This window comes from Fukomys damarensis, unplaced genomic scaffold (assembly GCF_012274545.1).
Source record: "Fukomys damarensis isolate Sample0158 unplaced genomic scaffold, DMR_v1.0_HiC HiC_scaffold_6, whole genome shotgun sequence".
Lineage (NCBI taxonomy): Eukaryota > Metazoa > Chordata > Mammalia > Rodentia > Bathyergidae > Fukomys > Fukomys damarensis.
In genome coordinates, this window is record NW_022900918.1 from 3,233,428 (window position 1) to 3,257,103 (window position 23,676).

Below are 23,676 nucleotides of genomic sequence, written 5' to 3' on the forward strand. Positions count from 1 at the left end.
ATATATATATATATATATGAGTTTTGTGAAACTTTAACAGTGCTTCCAACTTTGGAAAAAATAATCCCAATTTACTGTGCTGAGTTGGCATTGTACAGAAATGGACAGCCATATGGGTCTAGAAATGTCAATTTATTTTCATTTTTATTTTTTTTCCATGTGTATTTTTTTTCCATCGCACTAAACATGTAAGGTCATATCTATGTGGGTTTGATTACAGAAACTAATGCAGTATTCTCTAAATAATGAAAAAAAGAATAAGATAAGAGTATAAGAGCAAGAAGCAATTTAAATATGTTTGGGAACCATTTTCATCTCCAGAATTAAGGATTATTTTAGTGTTACATCATTGACTTTTCTCTTTTACTTTCCTTTTTAGTTTTATTTTAGAATTCCCTATTTTTAATGTTCATACAGAGATTTCTTTAACTGAAATACCAAATAGTTTCTTTGGTGTGAAAAACTATAATAGTACACAGGATCCTAATGAGATAATTAATAATGTGAAATAGGAAGTAAAGGGCTAAAAGTGTAGGGAAAGTGGGAAGGGTGGAGGAAAGGTAATAAGGGAGAGGAAAGAAATATGAGAAACTGAAAAAAATGGAAATAAAGTGTTTGTACATGGGGAGGGGAGGAGGGAGTGAAAGGAGGTCAGGAAAAAATGAGAATCAAGACCTATTATGTAAAGGTACAGAATCCCAATGATGAATGTAACTGTATTGTATACCTAGACTGTTCCAATAAACTCAATTAAAAAAAAAAAAAGAAACCTAGAAGGCCCAGTTTAAGAAAGAAATGGAAACAATGAACGCCCAATATGGAAAAGAAATGGAATCCATTAAACAGATTCAAACAGATATTCAGGAGATTAAAAACTCTGTGGAAATTGTAAGCAACAGAATAAAAGATTGCAAAGATAGAATCTCAGATATAGAAAGCAGACAGTCAGTGACTTTGAAAAGAGAGGTCTCTTAAAAACAGTAAGGGATCATGAGAGATGGATCCAACAACTCCTAGATGATGCAAAGAAGAATAACATAAGACTGATAGGAATCCATGAAGGAGCAGGAGAAAATACACATGATTTTAAAAAGCTGCTCACAAAACTAATGATGGAAAACTTCCAAACAGAGGGGAAGAATTTGACATACAGATAAGTAAGGCACATAGGACTCCAACTAGCCACAATCAAAAAAAGTCTACACATAGACATATAATAATCAAGATTCCAGAAACCCAACAGAAGAACAAAATACTACAAGCAGTAAGATAAAATAAACAAATCACATGCAAAGGAAAGCCTATCAGAATCACAGCAGACTTTTCAACACAAACCCTCAGGTCAAGGAAGGCCTGGAGTGAGGTATTTCAAGTCCTAAAAGAAAACAACCTCCAACATAGACTGATGTATCCTGCAAAACTCTCTTTAAAAATGGATGGGGAATTAAGATACTTCCATGACCAAGAACACTTGAGAAACTTCATGAATACTAAACCAGCAGTACAAGGAATTTTAAAGAAGATCCTAGAAAAAGACAATGAAGATCACAACACCGTGAGGCTCAAAAGAGCAAATCAAATAGCCAATGCAAGAAATTAAAAGGAGAGGGCAAAAATCAAAAAGAGTCAACAAAAGGACAATAATATGATAATATTAAGTCAACACATATCAGTTATAAGCATCAATGTCAATGCCTCAATTCACCAATCAAGAGAAATAGATTTGCTGATGATATGATACTCTATATTGAAGACCAAAAAAATTCGACCAAAAGACTTCTTGACTTAATTGACACTTTTAGCAGAGTAGCAGGATACAAGGTCAACAATGAAAAATCAATAGCCTTCTTTGTACACAAATAACAGACTCACTGTGCAAGAAATTAGGGAAAAAATTCCTATCACAATAGCACTCAAAAAAAAAAAAGAAGTATCTGGGTATCAATCTAACAAAAGAAGCAAAATACCTCCACAATGAAATAGACAGCACTCTGAAAAAAGAGATCGAAGAGGATAAAGAAAATGGAGAGATATCCCCTGCTCCTGGGTAGGAAGAATCAACATAGTGAAAATGGCCATACTACCAAAAACTGCTATACAGACTCAATGCAATGCCAATTCACATTCCAACACTATACTTCACAGAACTAGACAAAAGAATCCAAAAATTCATTTGAACTTTAAGAGACCTAGAGGAGCAGAAGCCATCCTAGGCAACAGATACATGGAAGCGGGTACAATAATTCCCAATCTGAAACTATATTACAAACCACTGAGATAAAAGCAGCATGCTACTGACAAAGAAACAGACATGAGGATCAGTGGAACAGACTGGAAGACACAAAGACAATTCAACATGTACTCAGCTACCTCATCTTTGACAAAGGAGCTGACCATCCCCACTGGAGGAAAGATAGTCTCTTTAATAAATGGTGCTGGAAAAACTGGATCTCATCCTGCCAAAGATTAAAACTAGACCCTTATCTTTCACCATGCACTAAATTAAAATAGAAGTAGATTAAAGATCTAAATATTAAAACAGAAACACTAAACTTGCTGGAAGATAAATTAGGCAGAACTCTTGAAGACATCGGCATAGGAAAGGACTTTATGAACATATCCTCAGAAGAGTGGGAATTAGCAGAAAGAATCAACAACTGGGATCTCATCTCATGAAAAAAGCTTTTGCACTGCAAAAGCAACCATCAGCAGAACTAAGGGACAACCCAATATTTGGGAAAACATTTTCACCAGCTGCTCCTCAGACAAAGGAGTATTATTTAGAAGATATAAAGAACTCAAAATAATCAGTCCCCCAAATATAAAGAACCAATTCAAAAATGGGCATCCAAAATGAACAGACATTTCTCAGACAAAGAAGTAAAAGCAGCAAGTAAATATATGAAAAAAAAAATGCTCCACATCGCTGGTCATTCGAGAGATGCAGATGAAAAACAACACTGAGATTCCACGTCACCCCACAAAGAATGGCTGCTATCAAGAAATCAAACAATAACAAATGCTGGAGGGGTTATTGGGAGAAAGGAACCCTTCTCCATTGTTGGTGGGAGTGCAGACTGGTGCAACCACTATGGAAATCAATATGGAGATACCTTAAAGATGTGGGACTAGAGGTTTCATTTGACCCAGCCATCCCTCTGCTTGGTATTTTTCCAAAAGAATTAAATGAATCATATCACAGTGACATATGGACACCTATGTTTGTAGCAGCACAGTTTGTAATAGCTAAACTTGGAAATGGCCCATTTGCCTATCAGTTGGAAACTGGATAAAGAAGATGTGGTTTTTCTGCAAAATGGAATACTACTCAGCCATAAAGAATGAGAAAGTAGATTCACTCATGGGAAAATGGATACATTTTGAGGATATACTCCTAAGTGAAATAAATAAGTCACACATGTGTAAATACTGAATAGTTTCTCTGGTGTGAAAAACTAAAATAGTTCTCAAGATCTGTACGGGATAATTAGCAATATGAAATAGGAAGAAAATGGCTAAAGGTGCATGGACAGTGGGAAGGATAGAGGAAAGGGAATAAGGGAAAGGGAAAAAATGTGAGAAAATGTAACAATGAAATTAAAGTGTTGGTAGGTAGGGAGGGAGGAAGGGGTGAAGGGAGGGTGGGGACAAGGGAAAAAATGAGAAACAAGACCTGTCATGTAAAGGTAAAGCATCCCAGTAATTAATGAAACTGTACTGTATACCTATAATGTACCAATAAATTATATTAAAAAATTAAGACTTCAAACCAGACCTTCAGAAACTCAGGCAGATCCATCAAGCAGAATATACAAAAAATGCACCATAATTATAATATAATATAAATATAATAAATGACTACATTTCTGACAGTGTGATAGTGATGTTACTGATCTGGAGGTGACCATTGCAGGAGACACTGGCCTAGAGTTAGTTATATAGAAGACAAATTTAAATAGACTGCATTAAAAATCCAACTATTTGTAAGAGGTACAAATTATTCATAGATGTGCATACATTTTAAATTTAAAGAAATAAAATTACAAAAAGAAAATTGTAACATAATAAGACAACAGTAACTAAATTGATATAAGTCAAGATAGACTTCTAAGTATAATATATATATGCAAAAATAATAATAGTAAAACAAATGTAGTTAATCTGAAAAAAAATTTAAAATATATAACATCATTTGAAAATGTATATAGTACATCTTCACATATTTACAGGAAGGAATATTTTTAAATCTTTATTAAATGTATTGGCACATTTTAGTTATACAATACAGTTACATTCATAACTATCATCAGAATTGGAGATATTTGTAAATTTTTCTCCCAGTAATTGATAAAAAAGGACACACAATATTAGTAAGTATAAGAATGATTTGCATGATAGAAACTACTGCACAAAACATTTGTATTATTCAGATAAAGATCACAGCACTCCAAAACAACAGAATAAATATTTTTCATGTATGCATAGTAAATTTACCAATCATGTAACATTTATTTAATCAACTGTCAAAAAATTTTGATAAAAGTTAACATATTTTTTTCAGCTTTAATTGAGTTTATTGATACATTTTAGGGATAAAGTACAGTTACATTCCTTGTTGGGATCTTGTACCTCTACATGACAAGTCTTAGTTCTCATTTTTTTCTCCTTGTCCCTGCACTCCCTTCACCCGCTCCTCCCTTCCCCATCTACAACCATTTTATTTCCATCTTTTCCTTATCTCACATTTTTTTCTTTTCCCTTTTAACTAACTCTGTTAACATATTTTTGACAATAAAAAATTTCCTAGAAATTAATTATACAATCTTAACTAGAAAACTTGTTAGATAAAAGTATATCAATGAAAACAACACAGTCATAGTTAGAGACTATTAAATTTGCCAGGAATCAAAATTGACCTAAGTAATTATCAAAAGTACTTCAAAGTTTCTCCTCTGTTTCCCTAAAGGTAGGCAGGTATCTTCTTGACTCTCTCACCCTGACTTCCCCTTTCTTACAATACTGATTTTATAAAATTTGTAATTATTTATTTATTTACTTTGGTACTAGGGATTGAACTCGGGTCCCTTGTGCTTGAGAGGAGGATGCAGCACCACTGAGTTCAATCCCTGGCCCTATAGTTAAAATTTCTTTTGAACTGTAAATCTTATACTATCTAGAAATTTCTTTCCCAAGGACTGTGGAGCCATTCCTTTAAATTGTAATCTGGAAGGATGTGGCCCTGATTCCTGACCTCCAAGGGAGGGTAGGGAACTGAAATTTAAAAGGACAGTTGACATAGTAAACACAGCCTAATTCCTCTGACCAACTTCACTGTTCATGTTCAGGACCCCCACCCTCATAATTTTCCAAGAGCTTATCTCACCTTTTAAATATCTAACTGCCATTGATTCAGGGAAGTTCAATCCACACCTGACTTTTTCTGAATATAATTGACCACAGTGTCAGTGAAGGCCTTTGTTGAATATTAGTCTTTTAGCCCTTTGGACAATTTAAGTATCTAAATCCCTATGTGAAATCTCTTCTTCAAAACTTCTACAGTGATGTTTCCTGTCTGAATCTCAGTTGAATTAAGTAAAAAAATTAAAAAATAAAAATAAAAATACATCTTAGTTGAAAAAAAACTGAAAGTTTCTGAAAAGTCTTAAAAATAGCTGAATGGAAATAGATGCTCCACATTTCATTATTCATTCACAAGATATATAAGCAATTCAACTGGTAGAGCCGGAATTTAGCTCAGTGGCACTGCTCCTCACTGGCAAGAGCAAGGTCCAGAGTTTGAACCCCAGAACAAGACCAAAAAATAAAACAAAACAAAAAAATCAACTGTTTGACAAAATGTCTAAAAATATTAAGTGGTGCAAGAGGAAATATTGATGTCACTTTAGAAATTTCATGATATTTTATAAAAAATTAACATAATCTATTGCAATTGTATGTGCTCAGTTTTTATGCCTCAGCAATGAAAGACATACATGTTCTCCAGGAGACAAATATTACATGCACATAGTGGTTTATTTGAAGAAACCAAAATAAAGGATACATTTTACCATCCACAATAAAATGATTTTAACAAAGTGTTCAATCAAGTGAACCAAAACAGTCAAAGAATTTTTCGGGGGGTACTGGGGATCAAACTCAGGACCTTGAGCTTGCAAGGTACGAGGGGTGCCATTGATCCACATCCCCTGCTCAAGATTAAGCTTCTTAGAAGAAATTTCCTATATAAAATGTGATGACTGAAATTAGAATAGATGAAGATGAGAGTATGGAATAGTCATACTCTTGCAATTGATTGACAACACAATATTATTTTACTGTTATAATTGTATCAGTTGTTTCTAACTGAATTTATTGGTACATTTTAGGTATACAGTCCAGTTACATTCATCATTGGGATCTTGTACCTTTACATGACAGGTCTTGGGTCTCATTTATCTCCCATAGCCCTGCCCTCTCCTAACCCCTTCCACCTTTCCCTATTTACAAAATCTTTATTTCCATTTTTTTTATTTTTTTCTTTTGCCTTATTTTCTTTCTCCTTCCCTTCCCACTTCCCCTACACCTTTAGCCCCTTTCTTCCTATTTCACTTTGTCATTTATACCACTAGGATCTTATTTACAATTATAGTTTTTCACACCAGGGAATTTACTCAGTATTTATATGTGTGTGGCTTATTTATTCCACTTGAGTATAAGCTGCATATGCATCCATTTTCCTATAAATGAATCTAATTTCTCATTCTTTATGGCTGAGTAGTATTCCCTTTTACAGAAAAACCACATCCTATCCAGTCTCCAACTGATGGACAAGTGGGCTGTTTCAAAGTTTAGCTATTACAAACTGTGCCGCTATAAACATGTGTTGGTGGGAGTGCAGACTGGTGCAACCACTGTGGAAATCAGTATGGAGATACCTCAAAGAACTGGGGCTAGAGGTTCCTTTTGACCCAGCCATCCCTCTGCTGGGTATCTTTCCAAAAGAATTAAAAGAATCATACCACAGTAATGTATGTATCAAAATTTTATGAAACAAAATTGTGTATGTTCAATAAGCCTTAGTTATGTAATTTCATAAATATATTGTGCTTATTTTATTTTTTATATATTGTAAAATTGCATAATCTCCAGCAAAATAGACTGTAAGTGTGAAGGTATAAACAGGCACCTGTATATATATCCAATTCTGTAGATTGTGACCTTTTCATGATTCAGACAGAAATATTTTTTGAACTGAAATAAACAAGAAAGTCTAGAAAGCTTACTTAATTTAGAGTTTTTAAGTGATTAAGACTTTACTTTTAATCTTTAAAAATTCTCTTTTATACATACTAGATAAAATTTCTGAAGAATGTAGTATTACTTCATATTATAGAAAGTTCTTCAGTTGCTTAAAAGTTGAGAGACTAAATGAAATTTTTCTACTTTGTTTTTCACATCACACTAAAAATAAGAATATCTGGAGCCGGACGTGGTGGCACATGCCTGTAATCCCAGCAAATGGGAGGCTGAGGCAGGAGGATTGCTGTGAATTTGGGACCAGCCTGGGCTACACAGTGATTTCCGGGTCAGTCTCATTACATAGTGAGACCCTGTCTCAAAAAAACAAAACAAAACAACAACAACAACAAAAAAATCTAAATTTTTAAAAAGTAGTGTGTGTAAAACCAAGCATTTGTCATTACTTCAAGGGTTAAGGGATTCTCAATATTTTAGTCTCATTTCTTATTTTTAGAATAGTTGGATAAAGATGTTTTAATTAGAAAAGAGGAATACAATTCAATATATAATTGCTAGTATGAATGAGCCACTTTTATCACTAAAATTAGAAAAATGCTAATAAATTGACCTTCCTATCTATTACCACTTATAAATTATTTTATTTTTCTGTATAACTAAGAAATTTCTTCTTTGACATGTTTCCTTTACCTTCTTTCATAAAATGGTATTTACCATTAAAAATATTCAATACACTGATAAAAATAAACCAAGATGCTATGACCAATCATTAATCTTAAGAGCATTTTAGTGGGAGAAATGTGATCCATTTATCTTGACTAAAAACAAATTTGATTTGGTCCCAGAAAAATAAAATAATGGATGTTTCTGCACAAAGCATTAAACTCTATGATTAAAATGTCAGGCATTATTGCATATTTTTAATTTAAAATTCGTTATTAAATGCACTTCCCTATAAGCAAACAGAGAGATCCTTTATTGAATGAAAGTGTTCCTAAGTGCTATCATGTGTATGCCATTTCACTAAATCTTTTGCAAGATATACAGAGATGTAAAATTCAGTACAAATAGTGGGTTTAGGTCCATTTACTTTTTATTTGTTGGTTTTTTGAGATAGGGTCTCATTATGTAGTTGAGATTGACCAGGAACTCACTATGTAGCCCAGGCTGGTCTCGAACTCAGCGATCCTCCTGCCTCAGCCTCCCAACTGCTGGAATTACAGGCATGTGCCACCGTGCCCAGGTTTAGGTCTATTTACTTTTGAGCAAAGCTCTGCAAAGGACAATTATGGATTGTTAGAAGAGGATTCTATGTGATATGTGGTGGTATAAAAAAGATAAAGGCATTTAAAAAGAGGGATATACCTTTGTATTTTATCACAGCATAACAATTTGTAACATAATGAAGGATGTTCTAGAAATTAGTTTTCTGATGAAACATGTCTTGTTGAGACACTGTAGACAATGAAAATAAAATCAATTAATGAGTATATTTTATGTATCAGATAGATACTCTAGGTATTGATTAAAGAAGGGAAAAAGGATGTATTAACTCCAGAATTAAAGTTGCAATAGGCTCTCACAAATTGCTATATTACAAAATAATATTTCTCATAAGAGAGAGATTTTTAAATTGAAGCCTGAGGTTTTTATCCTTGCATTTTTCAAAGTGATATGTTAAGAAGATTATATTTAAGCTGGTCCCTTAAGTATGAGCAGAATACTGAAAGAAAATTGAAATATTGACATAGTTAACTTTGTAGAAACCTGAGTTCTTTGTCTCCTCAAATTGAAGTATAAATTTAAGGACAAAAGTAGAAGTTTAATGAAAAAAAAATCTCTTGATGGATGGAGGCACAAGAAGTCCAACATGATTTCTTTGCTTTATGTAGAGAGTCAGAATAGTTGTTACTGGTGGTGGTGGTGGTGGTGTTGTTGTTGTGTGTGTGTGTGTGTGTGTGTGTGTGTGTTGGGGGTGTTGTTCCAAAGAAGTCAAGTTTCAAAATGTTGAAAAGGAATGCTCCTTATCTTCTATATTTATTCTCTCCCAGTCCAGAGGTAGGGAAATGCTGTTGAGGCTTAACTTTGCATATTTTGGGTAAATCTTTTTTACTGTGGAAAGTTTCTTTATCAGTCTTTTTTCATCTTAATGTTTTATGCTTTGTTCTTATGTTTACCTATGTATCTCTAACCTTCACTTAGCTGTGTTAATTAATTCTTAACCTGGGTAGACTATGTTAGTATTATTATTTTTAATCCAAGACACCACATCACCAGCAATTTCAGGTCTCTGACATCCTATTCATAATTATTAAACTAAATTACTACAATATGATGCAAAATTGGGGAAACGGAAAACAGTGAAGAGTATTTTAAAAAGTGAAATTCCTGAAACGTTGGTAGATGATAGAGAAGAAACAAATTATATAAATATGTATTTTTTCCATAGGTGATATGACAACTCAGAGGTTCTATTTTTGGTGAATTCATACATGATTATTTTATGATCAGTTCATATTAATCTCTTCCCTTTGCTTTATTGGAAATTCCATATTCACAAAATATATTGGCCTTTTTTTTTTTTTTTTTTTTTTTTTTTGTACCATGGATCAAACTTTGGTCCTTGTGTTTGCAAGGCAGGCGGCAGAAGCACTGAGCTAAATCTCCGGTTTGTCCTTCTTCTTTAACACCTGGAACTGTTATCCTGATTTTGATGAAGAAATAATTTTTTACCAGAACTTCAAAAGACAAATGACATTTAGGTTAGTGAGTAGATAAACAAGACCTTTTCATTTAGTACAAATAAGTTTGCAGTTTAAGATAAAATCAAAGGTCAGCAAAAAAGGGTATGTATGAAGTCATTCATGAAATCACAACCTAAGTAAGCACAGATATAGAAAAAACTGCTAGTGCTAGTTTAAAAATATACATTCTTTTATCATTAGGAATACATATATTCCTATAACTTCTACTTTTAAACTAATCTCCACTGTAAGTATAATACCAATCTGTATTTGATATTCTTGTGTTTCATTCTTATGTATTTCTGAGGTAGAATTTTGTTTCTATTTCCAAGTATTTCCCATTCCTATATTGAATATTATATTTCATTTTTCATATTTGTCTTGCTTTGGAATATTTTTAAATTACTAAATAAACAGCTGCCCTTTCAATTAGAGCCAAGTCTAGACCTGCTTGTCAATCTTTACTACCTCTAATTTCTCACTCTGTCTTACAATTAGCAAGGAATAACATTCTGGTTTTAAAAGAGAAATTCCTTGAAGGGAAGCATGATAAATATTTTTGACGTCTTTGTAGGAAAATGAGCAGCTTTTCTGTATCAGTAACTTTCATCAAATTGAATTAGTGCTATATCACATTAGTTCTTTTTCCCGCTGTTATAACATATGAGTTCTTAATAAGATAATTTTGTAATATATTAGACAAATTTAATATTCATGCACTATGAAGAAACATTTCTAATATGATAAGAAACTGCTAGGAGGAACAAATGATTTCATTAAAACTAAAAAAAAGCTCACCCTGCATTTTTTGCCTCCTTGAATACCTGTCTATACTAATCAGATGACAGAAAAGACAGATTGAGCCCTAGAGATGAGGTAATACATAATCCATATTCTCAGCACAATCTCATGTCACCTTTTAGGTTTAAAATCATTCTGCTGGATTGTAGTTGGAATTTTTTACTGCAGAAATATTTGGGATGTTTTAATTTAAAATGATCATGACATGCTCCTCTTTGTCTGGCCTTGCTAATTTATGTCTATCATAACGGCAGAAGAAGACATTTCTGAGCAGTATAATAATTCACTGAAACTTCTTGAGCTCTAAGTCAATAAAAGAATGACACAAATTTCACATTCTTTTAAGGTGGCACCTACTTCCTCAGTTGAAAAAATTTCCAAGTCTTGCTTTGAAGGAGTCTTAATGACAAAGATAAAATCTTAATAGATAACTAAAATGAACACGTTGTTTCCATACATGAAGGGAACACTCTTTTTAATTAAAACTGAAAGGGAATGCTAGATATTTAGATCCTTGAATACTTTTATTTAAGTTAGGTTTATTATGATCACACATTGCTCACTGGGCATGGTGGCACCCTCCTGTAATCCCAGCACTTGGGAGGCAGAGGCAGGAGGATTGCTGTGAGCTCAAAGCCAGGCAAGGCTACATATTGAGTTTAAGCCCAACTTGAACTACATAACACAATCCTGTCTCAAAAAAGCAAAACAAAACAAAACAAAACACAACTATAATTTTTTAAAAGGCAAATTACTAAAGAACCAAAACGAATACAACTATATTCCAAATTTAACTATAGATTATCAGAGACTATGTAACTTTTTCATTCAAAATATTTATTTGAAGATTACTTAATCCTTGTGCTTTAGCATGGCCTAGTCCAAATGCAGGATGATATATTGATTCTAATTTCTAGTTATTATCTATTAGCAAGACAGACATGATACCAATATATAGTTAAGAATCAACATTCAATAGACAATATAAATTTATCTGTTAGAATATGGAAAACACAATAAGGGATAAATTAGAAAGTAGTAAGGATATGCTACATCGGGGAATTGTGGCACAGAATTGAGTTAGACTTGTGGAAAATATCATATCATTAATGCATAGTGTTTTTCTAAAATTTAAAGTTGTTCAGATTTATTTCTGAACTACACTTTTGTGTAAATATACAACAATGCCACAAAAGTTACAGATCAGTAAATGACAGAATAAGAATTAGATGTACAAGACTATGTTGTATTCCAACAGGTTCTGATAATTTTTATAGACATTTCAGATGAGCCTACAACTCTGTCTCTTAAAAACACTTTAAATGGAAAGAAAAAAAAAAGAGTGAGAACTAGAGGGAAAAATATTCAAGTAAATTAAGACAACATAGGGTTCAAAAGTAACAATGCCTAGGGTACATATTGGCAATTAAATACTTTTGCAAATCCTCACCAAATGCATACATAGACTACTCAGATTTGTTCATAATTTGATTACCAGCACTCACATTTTTTTAAAATGCTTGGTGTTTAAGCTCTTTATGCAGTAAGTCTAGGGTAAAATTAATTTGATTACAGGGAGAGGAAGAATATTATTGAGTTTTTAATGGGGAAAAATAAGAACCAAGATTGATTATGTAAAGGTATAAATTTCCAACAATGAATATCATTATATTGTATATAAATAACAATAAAATTAATTTTGAAAAGATCTAAAGTGCTTTATTTTTTAATTTTCAGAAGTTATTTATTTAAATTTTCTATTTGATATAAACAAACCAAATATCTAAACAAGATGTATACAGTATTCATTATATAAACAATATTTTTTGAAATACTCATACACAGTTCTGCACAAGAGCACTGTGAATAATTAATATTGAGGCATAATATTATTTTCTTATTCTGGATATCTTTATGGCTACAAAAACACTGAAAAGATATGTAAAGCAAAGTTTACACAAAATATTTATTTTAAATTGCACCATGATTTAGTAAACAAATTAAGAGTCAGTTTTATATAATAATAACTGAATAAATTTTGATTGAATTATAAGAGCATAGCATTAGCTATGAAACAGAAATGCTTTTAGAAAAAAAGACAATAATGAAAAGAGGCAACAAGCTTTAGAAGTTAATTTCCAAATCAGTTTGGTAACAATTGTATAAAAGCAGTTGCTTCATTTGCAGAACTTTGAAATTACATTGTTCTGATGAACTTTGAAGTAAATTATCCAATCTGGAAAAATAATGAGTTCAGGAGAATAGTCCTTATATCTTAAAGTATTAATGTGATAGGCATGGTCTCATTGATTTAGAAAGTCATTTTGTAATGTTTTCAATCCAACCTTCCTATGATGCATATAGTTTATGCATACATTGTTATTTCGATTATTTATTTATGGTAAGCTGCTCCAATTATAGCAAATTGTAGCATCTGTGGTTTCATTTATGGTGCCGAAGGAAAGTGATTACTGTATTACGAGGCAGCCATACTCTAGAGTACAACAAAACATGAAATACAACTAGGTTAAGCACATTCTTATTTTCCAGCAATGTGGTTATCTCTGAGGAGCCACATCTTGTATTTACCAGATGTTCCACAATAACAGTAACTCTGGAGTTGCTTAGTTGTTATAACAAGAAGATTTTACTACACAGGAAAAGATTGGCATTTTCTCTGCTGGAAGAAAATGAAATTGGCAATTTAGAAAGGCAGTTTCAACTGAGCTATGTGGTTTACATTGATTAATCTAGCTCATTGGAATATTAGCTAGCCAATCAGAATTGATTTCTAGCCATTTTCTAATCTGTGCCATATGCCTAGGTCATAAAAAAGCATTTTCTTAAATTTCAGCTACTATGAAATCTACATTGGTAAAAACGCTGACCTTTTCTCTTAAACACTAAAAAAGCTGACAAAGTGAGTTTTATTATTTTGGGAAAGATTTTTATTCTGATCTGGAGTGCTTACAAAGTTAGGGATAATGATAACTGTAAAAAATGTTCGATTTTCTATCATGCTCCAAGTCATCCCTTGTTGTTTGGTGTAGGTTTGAAATAACACAGTTGTTCACTAGTATCATTATGAACTTTTACATCTGCCCATCATGAAAATCTGAATTCGTTTTCCCACCTAATAAAGGGAAAATAAATTGCAAATCAAGTGATCTAGAAATAAGTATATAATATAATATGACATGTAGAGAAAAACTATAGTAACAAAAAAGGGTTCTTATATTTCATTCTTTCAAAAGTACCTTTTTAACAAGGCTGTAATTCAATAATAGATATCTTACTACTTTGGGATGAAGTAAATTAGAAAGAGTCAGAAAAACTTTCCTTGGAAATATTAAGAGAAAATGCTTCTACAGATTCATATATGTTATAACCAGCTGTTTTGTAAACATTGACATTTATATAAATTACAAAGTATATTGTGTGCATTGATCCATGAGAAATACCTCTGGATAGAGCTCATTAAAATAAAAAATAGAAATGCATGTAATTCATTATAATTATGATTGATGTACCCATTTCCTTATTCACCAAAATACAAAGGGAAACAAATGTCTATTGACAAGGAAATAATTGGACTTTTTTCATACCATGAAATCTATCTATCTATCTATCTATCTATAGATATCTATAGATAGTTAAAATCATACCGCATGAACTGGAGATATTTGTCTAACGTATTTTACACAAAACTCAGATAAGTGAATGTAACAATATAATATAATTATGGTTTTAAATGCTATTGTGATAAATAAGATAAAAACAGAAAGAGATAAGATATTATAAAAGCATCAAAATCTAGGTCATACGTGTAAGAGACTTGATGGTTGAAGTGAAAGCATATTTGGGGGAAAAGGGGAAAGAAATAAAACTAAAACAATGAAAAAATGACAAACATTTAAAATCATGATGAGATCACTTGTACATACTCTTTACATGAGAAAAATAAATATCAGCACATATTTATATACCAGTAAATATATATTTATAATATATATAATAAGTAAATATAAGTATATACCAGTAAATAAATAAGAAAACAGTTGCACAATATTGAAGAATTGAATTTTCCATTTACTATTCTCTGTAATATAGTTTCTTCTTTTCCATTAGTGACATTCACTAAATCTGGATCATTTCTTTTTGTGTACATTCACAATTTTTATTTATAAATTTGGATATTCTTTACTCTTTTCTTTTACTTCAGTATAATATCCCAAAGTGGAGCCAAAATTGGTTTTATTTATACACTGTGTACTTAATTAGAATTTACTTTGTAGATATTTTACAGAGTAAAAGAAGATGTGGCAATTTTACATATTATTAATGGAAGGCAAATAATTGATAATATCATGTCACAAGGAAAGGGAGAAGTTGGAGAATCAGATAAAAACTTTTGAAAGGATTTATGAGAAAACTCAGAACTGTGTGGTAGAATAGAATTTTTTTTTTTTTTTTTTTTTTTTTGTACTGGGGATTGAACTCAGGTCCTTGCGCTTGCAAGGCAGGCCACTGAACAGCTGAGCTAAGTCCTCGGCCCTGAATAGAAATTTAAAACAGATCATCTCAAGGCAGTGGGGGTAGTCACATATAAAAACACTTTGGAAAGAATGTTAGATGAAGAAAAAAAATACCCCTCAAAATTTGACATCATAGACACAATTAAAGATAAACAAAAATATTTTTGACAAAAACTCAATGTTGGAAAAGCTAGATTGCAAGTTATTTAACCCTACTACTACCCAAATATCTAATTAAGAAGGTGGTTGATACAATTTTGAAAATACAAAATAAAATACATACATTTGGGAATAAAGTGAATCTTTTCTTATCTGTTTGTCTATTTGCCTGTCTATATTGGAAGTGATGGTACAGGACTGAAGTTATCTCAATTTTTTTTCTCTCATTGGGTTTACTGGTACATTTTAGGTATACAGTACAGTTACATTCATTATTGATCTAATACTTCAATTTTTTTTCTCTCATTGGGTTTACTGGTACATTTTAGGTATACAGTACAGTTACATTCATTATTGGGATCTAATACCTTTACATGACAGGTCTTGGTTCTCATTTTTTCCCCTTGTCCCTGCCCTCCCTTCACCCCCTCCTCCCCTCCCCATTTACAAACACTTTATTTCCATTTTTTCATTTTCTCATATTTTTTCTTTCTCTTATTACCTTTCCTCCACCCTTCCCACTTTCCCTACACCTTTAGCCCTTTTCTTCCTATTTCACATTGTCAATTATGTCATTAGGATCTTATGCACTATTATATTGTAGTGAGGGACCTAAATGCCCCACTATCAGAATTAGATCATCTAGGCAAAAAATCAATTTTTATTGTTATTAATACCTGTTTGCATAACATAATGAATATATTCATCATGGGGAGTTGAAGTTATCATTCAATATTGTCTTCTGTGCTGACACCTGAAAGCTGCAGAGCCCGTGTACCGGAAGTGCAAGCTCCCTTCTCCTGAAATCTCATGGACAAGGACTTGTAGGCAAACAGATCTCTTTATAATGGGAAAGGTCACAGGGCCTGCACATTGTGAGGTAGTAAGTTCCAGCTCCTTCTCAACCACCTGAATTATTTTATTTTATTCATTAAGTTTATTGGTACCTTTTAGGTATGCAATATGACAGCATTCATCATTGGGGATTTGTACTTTTACATGATCTATCTTGGTTCTTGTTGTTTGTTTTTTTCCCCACTCCCCTGCCCTCCCTTCAGCCCCTCTACCCCTCCCTATTACAAAGACCTTGTTTCCATTTTCTCCTTCTCTCATATTTATTTCTTTCCTTTCCTTCCTTTCTTGTACCCCTCACTTCCACTTCCACTTTGAACCTTTTCTTCCTATTTCAAATTATCTATTGCACATTTAAATCCTCATTTGCACTTTCAGCTTCTCACACCGGAGACACTATTCTGTGTTTTAGCCAGTTGAATTCTTGAAAGGAGTCAATCATGTCATCTTGAAGGAATGACTTACTTCTAACTACTCTAAATCTCCTACCTGTAAACTCTATCTCTAAATGCCTTTCCCATGTGGTCCTGCATAGCATGCAGTGTCCTCTTTCACCTCCTCTAACCTCAGAACAAAAATAAATCCCGCATCAATAAGGATGATGAAAACACAAGTTATAACCAATTAAAGTATTGTTTATTTTATGACAAGGTAAATATACTTTGTTTATTTGCAAGAATTATATATATCATACATTTTTTAAATTAGGATATTGATTTATCTATGAGAGAAAAATATCCTTTACTTTCTGTTTTCCATATGAAGAGCTGAGTAATAAAAAGTGTGTTTTTCCTAATAGCCAGAGTAGCCAGAGTTTTTTAGGGTAATACGAAGTCCTACAATTAAGAAAATGGAAATGAAGTCTTTGTAAATAGGTAAGGGTGGAGGGAGGAAGGGAAGCTAGGGGAAGGGGGAAAATAAAAACTAAGACCTGTCATGTAAAGGTACAAGATACCAATGATGAATGTAACTGTATTGTATATCTAAAATGTACCAATAAAGCTTCAGTTTATAATGAAAAAGTTCTCCTACATTTTTAATTAAATTATATTTTAGTGTCTGAACTAGTCAGGTCAAAATTCCATAAATTATCATTTCAGATGGTTGCCTGTTTAAAATAAGGTTATATATAACATATTTGTTTTTATTATGTTTTAACAAAAATCATAAAAGTTGAATTTTATCCCAAAGTATTGAAATATTTCAGTTTTGAATGAAATGGAAACAAAATGAATTATGGGATAAAAACTAATGCCATACCTTTTCAACTTTATTCAAAGACAAAATATCTCATTTTATCAGGGTCCAGTTCAGGAGATATGGAGGAACAAGGACAGAGCGAGTAAAGGAGATACCATCTTTTTGAAATTTTATTCATGAATGTCAAAAATCAAAAGTACTAAAACAGTCACAGAGATTTCTTTTTAATATAAGATATCCTGTTTGTGAGTGCCACTAAAAATATGTTCCCAACCCTAAGTAAGGGTATTTTATGAAGACTACAGAATTGATTTACTCTTTGCCATTGATCTTTCTGTCAGTCAATCCTTGCGCTAAACACTGAGGAAACAGCTCTTACAAGACAAATCAGTAGTGACTAAATCGATAAATAAATTGTGGTTGTACAGGTATGACCTGTAGGTAGAGTTGCCCAGGGAGCAAGAGAAAGTGATTAATATGGTTTACATTAGCATCCGATTTAAAAGACAGAGGTTTGAATAAAAGCATGCCCACAAGAATAAGAATAGACAGGTGTTCCAGAGACAAATCTCACAGAGTCTGTGTATTTAAGAATTTAGATGAAGGCCAGAATTTACTAATATTCTTGTAGCAATCATATTTAGAAAGAAATAAAATATTGAAATATTGCGGAAATCTAATTGATAGGTACCAGACAACAGACATTATATTTCAAACCCAGAGCTGCAAAAATCAATTTGCTATATACATCTGCAAGCAAGTCTGTCAAAGAATTACTTATTGTATGATATACCACCATATACTGACCATAGAACCTATGGAATAATAGGTACTTGTTCAGCCTTTAATGTGAAAATGGCACACATTCACATATTATAATAAATTAAGACATCCCAATGTGCATTACATTCCGGATAAGTATATCTGAATACTGTCAAGAGATCAGATGACTTTAACTATAAGAAAATCTGAGTGAGGTAGGAAGAAAAGGGCTAAAGGTGTAGGGAAAGTGGAAAGGGAAGGGGAAAGGTAATAAGGGAAAAATATGAGAAAAGGAAAAAATGGAAATAAAGTGTTTGTAAAAAATAATATTAATAGTGCTAATTTCATGATTTCTAGAACATGGAATGATGAACTAGTCTTTTTTTTCACGAATGATTATAAGTCGCCCTTTATTTACACACATGGAGTTAATAGCTTTTCTAAACAGACAAAAGCTTGGAATAAAATTATTTTACAGGTAAAATCCACCAAACACTTTTGGGGGAAAAAAACTACCACTTGCAGAAATATTTGCTTACAGAAACTCTTGCACAAAATAGAAGAAACATTTCCTAGTTCATATGAGGCCAGCATTACTTAATATCCCTGGTGCAAAAATGTCATACACACACACACACACACACACACACACACACACACACACACTCCTGATCCATAAACCATTTACAGTAGAGGTGCTGATGTAAGAGTAGGGAATAACTATAAATATCAATTTGCTTATGTAACTTACACATGACCTTTGCTGTTCGTGCCAATTACCTTTCCCATAGATTACAGCTGGACCAGCCCAAACTTATGACCACAGTGTTTAAAAGAGCACAGTTCATTATAGGCAGCTCTGGATTCAGGAACATTTGATATCCACTTGTCATGTTCTCCATTCCAACCAGACCCCAGTGCCATAGGAGTAGTATGTTTCATTGTGTTTCATTTTAAGCCTTGTCCCACATGTTCTATATGTCTTGTAGTATTCATTATTATTTTACTATTGTGATTTGCCATAAACTCTATAGGCATATTGTCATAAACACTAGAAGGTATCTTCTAATACTTGAAACTGTCAGGTTGAAGTTCAAATGGTATGGTCACTTGTATCACAATATGGATTTGCTCCAGGGCCCCTTTCCTGTAGTTAGTAAAATTCGGAGTTGGTAATTTTTCTTGTCATTTTGTAAGTAGGTCAGAATAGCTTTCCCATATATGGATCGTGCTGACGCTAGAAGTCAAAGAGGACTTCTAAATTTTCTTCTATACTCAAGACAGGTATAATAATTTCTTCATTTTATTATAATAGAATTATCTTAAACAATCACTTGAAATTTTAGTGCATAGTTCTATAATTTTTAGCATTTGTGTAAAAAATACCAAAATCAAAATACAGGATGATTTCATCAGTCAGTCAAATCTCTCTCATTCCATTACTATACTTTTCCTCCGAATCACAATCCCTGACCTGTTTTCTATCATTATAATTTGGTCTGCCTAAGTATGTCATACAAAAGAAACCATACAGTATGTACTCTTTTGAAATAGGTTTTTTTTTTACTCAGTATAATGCATGTGACATTAATCTAAAATATTGCCTGCTGCAATAGATTTTCCTATATGACTATACTGTACCACTAGTTAGCTAGTTAGTATATTTGTATAATTTTCAGAGTAATCTTTACAATTATAAAGAATGCTGAAGTCCATATTTGTATACAGGTAGAAAAGTAATTCTGTAAATATCCAGGTGTAGGTATGCTGTATCATACAATGAACATAAGACACTTAAATCATTTTCAGAATAATTTTCCCAATTGCATGTATGGCATTCCAGTTATATGTCCTCACAATGATTTCCATTGTTCCTTACTGAAAGTGAATGCTTGACATGAAATAAACTAGTAACCACTAAAATTTCACTGATACAGAAGCTTCTTGAAATTTCTTATCTTTATTTCCTATTCAACAGAACATTTCTTTTTATAATCCTTCCAGTGAACTTTTCACTTCTGCTCACTGCCATTTATCATGGAGACGCAAGGATAACCAAGTGGTATACAGTACTGAAGATGATATTTTGTAAAAGATAGGGCAGTTAACATGAATCTAGAGCAAAACCATAATAAATGCTGTTACCTGCCATTTGTTAATACAAACTGCTTCTGGATTTTCTTCCTGATGGCCAATTACAGAAGACATTAGTTTTAAAATGAATTATGGTTTATTTTCTTTTAGAGAAAATATGTCACTGCAACTGCAATTGCAACTACCATTTGGCTGATTTTCTGAAAACCTCTCTCATCTTCCACTTTCCATCTTGTTTTGTGCAGAGATTGGCAGGGATTATTTGAGGTCATGATGGAGAACATGTACCTTACCTCATGCAGGTGCACAGGATATAACGACAAGATATAATCCCAGGTACATAATGATGGTGAAAATCCTCCTTCCTGCACAGGGTATTGCTTTGGTTTCAATATCCTAAGCAGGGTGAAAAGAAATATCATAAATTTCCATGCTGATCCTTTCCTACTTCAAGGATAATCTATAGGCCAAATGATCCATTTGGGAATTCTGGCAACTCCCTACTCTGCTTGTTACATTTACGTTATGGGAATAAGAAATTGAGTACCGGAGGACTGTGAGTCACAGAGACTATATGTACTCAAAGCAACTTATGTCTCCAATGCAACACAGAAATCTGATATATTTATATTAAGAAGTGAGTGCATAATAGATGTGTGCTACTCAGTGACATGTGTCACACTGTAACACACTATGAAAGTCTCAGATTCTTATTAAAAAGCTTCAATGGCAATGTGATAACAAGGATAACTCCTCATTTACATGAAGTCGTTTTCTTTTTGTGCTCTTAGTTGTTAAACTCTTCCAATTATGTTCTTCAGCTTACTTTTAATCATTGTTAGCATTTCATGCTGAAATTTTAGGTTTATGTTTCAATTAGTTGTTTTTCACTCCATATTTTCTATATATTTTCACATTATAGTCTTCACTTCCACTTTAAGTATATTTCAAAACCATGAGTAATCAAAATTTAAAGGCTGCTACTGTGACTGGTGTAAGTATGAGAGCACGCAGATGGTCTGTTAACAGAGAAAAAACTCCTCACTGAAACTGTAAATGCTAACTTTCAACCAGGGAATCTTTCTCTCTGTAACATAAGTTCACTGCCAGCAAGTTGTGTATGTGTAAAACACACTTGCTGCTATAAATGTAAATCAGAGATTTTTAACAGGATGTTAATATCCAAAATATAGTTGCACATCTCATCTCCACTAAGGTGATCTCAAAGTTTCTATTTGACTTTAAAATACATTTTATAAAAATCAATGTATTAAACAACATGAGCCAAGTCACACAGTCCCGATTTTTGCAAATGTTCTCAAGAAATCTTCAGGAAAATATAGCACATTTGATTTTTACTTCTAAAGTGAAGATAACTAGAGACTGAATTCAATGTCATACTGAGTAGCTAATGTATATGACCCTAGAAAAAGGTTTTAATCTTACTTAAATAAATGTTCACTGTATATATAGGCAGTCATAAGACTGAAGTTCTATTATTTTAAATAATTTTGACAAAGCATATGAAAAGAACAATTTTCTTGTTAGTCCATTTGGCCTCAATTGCCTTTCTTTTCAATAATAAACTCACGTATCACAACAGTAAGTGAGCTTTGTAGGAGAAAATATTACTTCAAATAATGCATATTTATTCTTTAAAATTTAATCTACCACTACCTTAATTTTGCATTTTTAATAAAACAGAAATAAGAAAAAGGATAAGTTTAGAATTGAGATGTGAAGGAGAAAATGTTTTGATGTATATAGTAATACAGAAATGAAAGTCAATGCCAATAAAATTGTCAAGTACTTTATAGAATTAGAAATGATAAACTATTTTATAAAATTTTTATTTTTACATATATACCATATATGATATTTAATTCTGTTACCTAGCATATGGTATCTATCAGATGGCCTTCCTTTTTTGTTTGTTTGTTTGTTTTTGATTTTTGGTATTGAGGATCGAACTTGAGTCCTTGTGCTTGAAAGGCAGGTAGCAGCACCACTGAGCTAAGTCCTGGCCCAGGTGGCCTTCTTAAGTAGCTAAGAGCCATGACATTTTACCAACCCAAATTACATTTTAATTATCATGGCTTGGTTTCACATAGTTCTACATCAACTGTGTGATTATAAGAACAATGCATAATTCCCACTAAGTTACTGTCCTCAGAAGAGCAGAATAGTATTTCAACTATGATTTTTTTCAATGGCATTTGTACAATGGGATGGCTTTCTGATAGAGCAAACTTGTAAAGCCATTCTAAAACTGACTTTCAAGGCAGAAACAAAAACCCGTTTTTATTCTTTTTCTGTTCATTTGATCGTTGCTTCTGGTGACAGCCCTGAGATATTTTTGATTCTTCGTTAAGTAGAATCAACTCAATTCTTACATAGCTTTTAACTCTCTCAGATAAAATAATACACTCATGTGTTTGCAGATATATTTTAGATATTGAGACAAAATATAAAAGCCAATAGTACCCAAATAGGTATTAAAGAAGAGAAAAGAAATTCCTGGTTTTTTCTGTTAAGAGACATTGACTTTTAGTTGGGGACAGTATTTACTGTGTAAATGAATAAAACATTTTAAATTTAGAAAAACAAGAGTTTTTATCTTTTGCTTTTGTTCACATGCTATTAGGATTGAAGGTTTCCAATAAAGCAGGTTTAAATTTCTTGAAGGGTTAAGCTTGTTTTATTTGTCAAGTCAAATGACTTCTGAGGAGGGACATTAACACAAATCATATTTTCAAAATTGTAAATAAGACATTCTTATTAACAAATACATTCTTTGAAGAGTGAAATTTTCAACCTTGATTTAAGTATGACCACCTTAGAAAAACAACTACAAAAGGATAACAATGCGTAAAGAGCTAAAAATGTATCAGTTAACCATAAAAATAAATTATGGTTTCATTTTTGAGGAGTTTTACAGACCTTGCTAAGTGATACTTAATTTAATCATATATATTTTTTCTAATAAAATATATCAGTAAGCATCTGTACAGATACATACACCCATTATTTTTCTAAATGTTATTTTCACTATTGTCTTCTCCTAGAGTTTTCTTATCACCCATAACCATCTTCACATTAAATTTTAAACCCTGTGTTTGTATTCAATTATCACCATGTTCTCTAGCATTTCTTACTACTTTCCAAGCTTCCTAACTTTGCTTAACTGCATAATTTTCTCTTTCTTACTATTTTGCACCCTTAAGCTAAAATCACACATTCTTTTTTTTTTTTTCTTTTCTTTTTTTTTTATT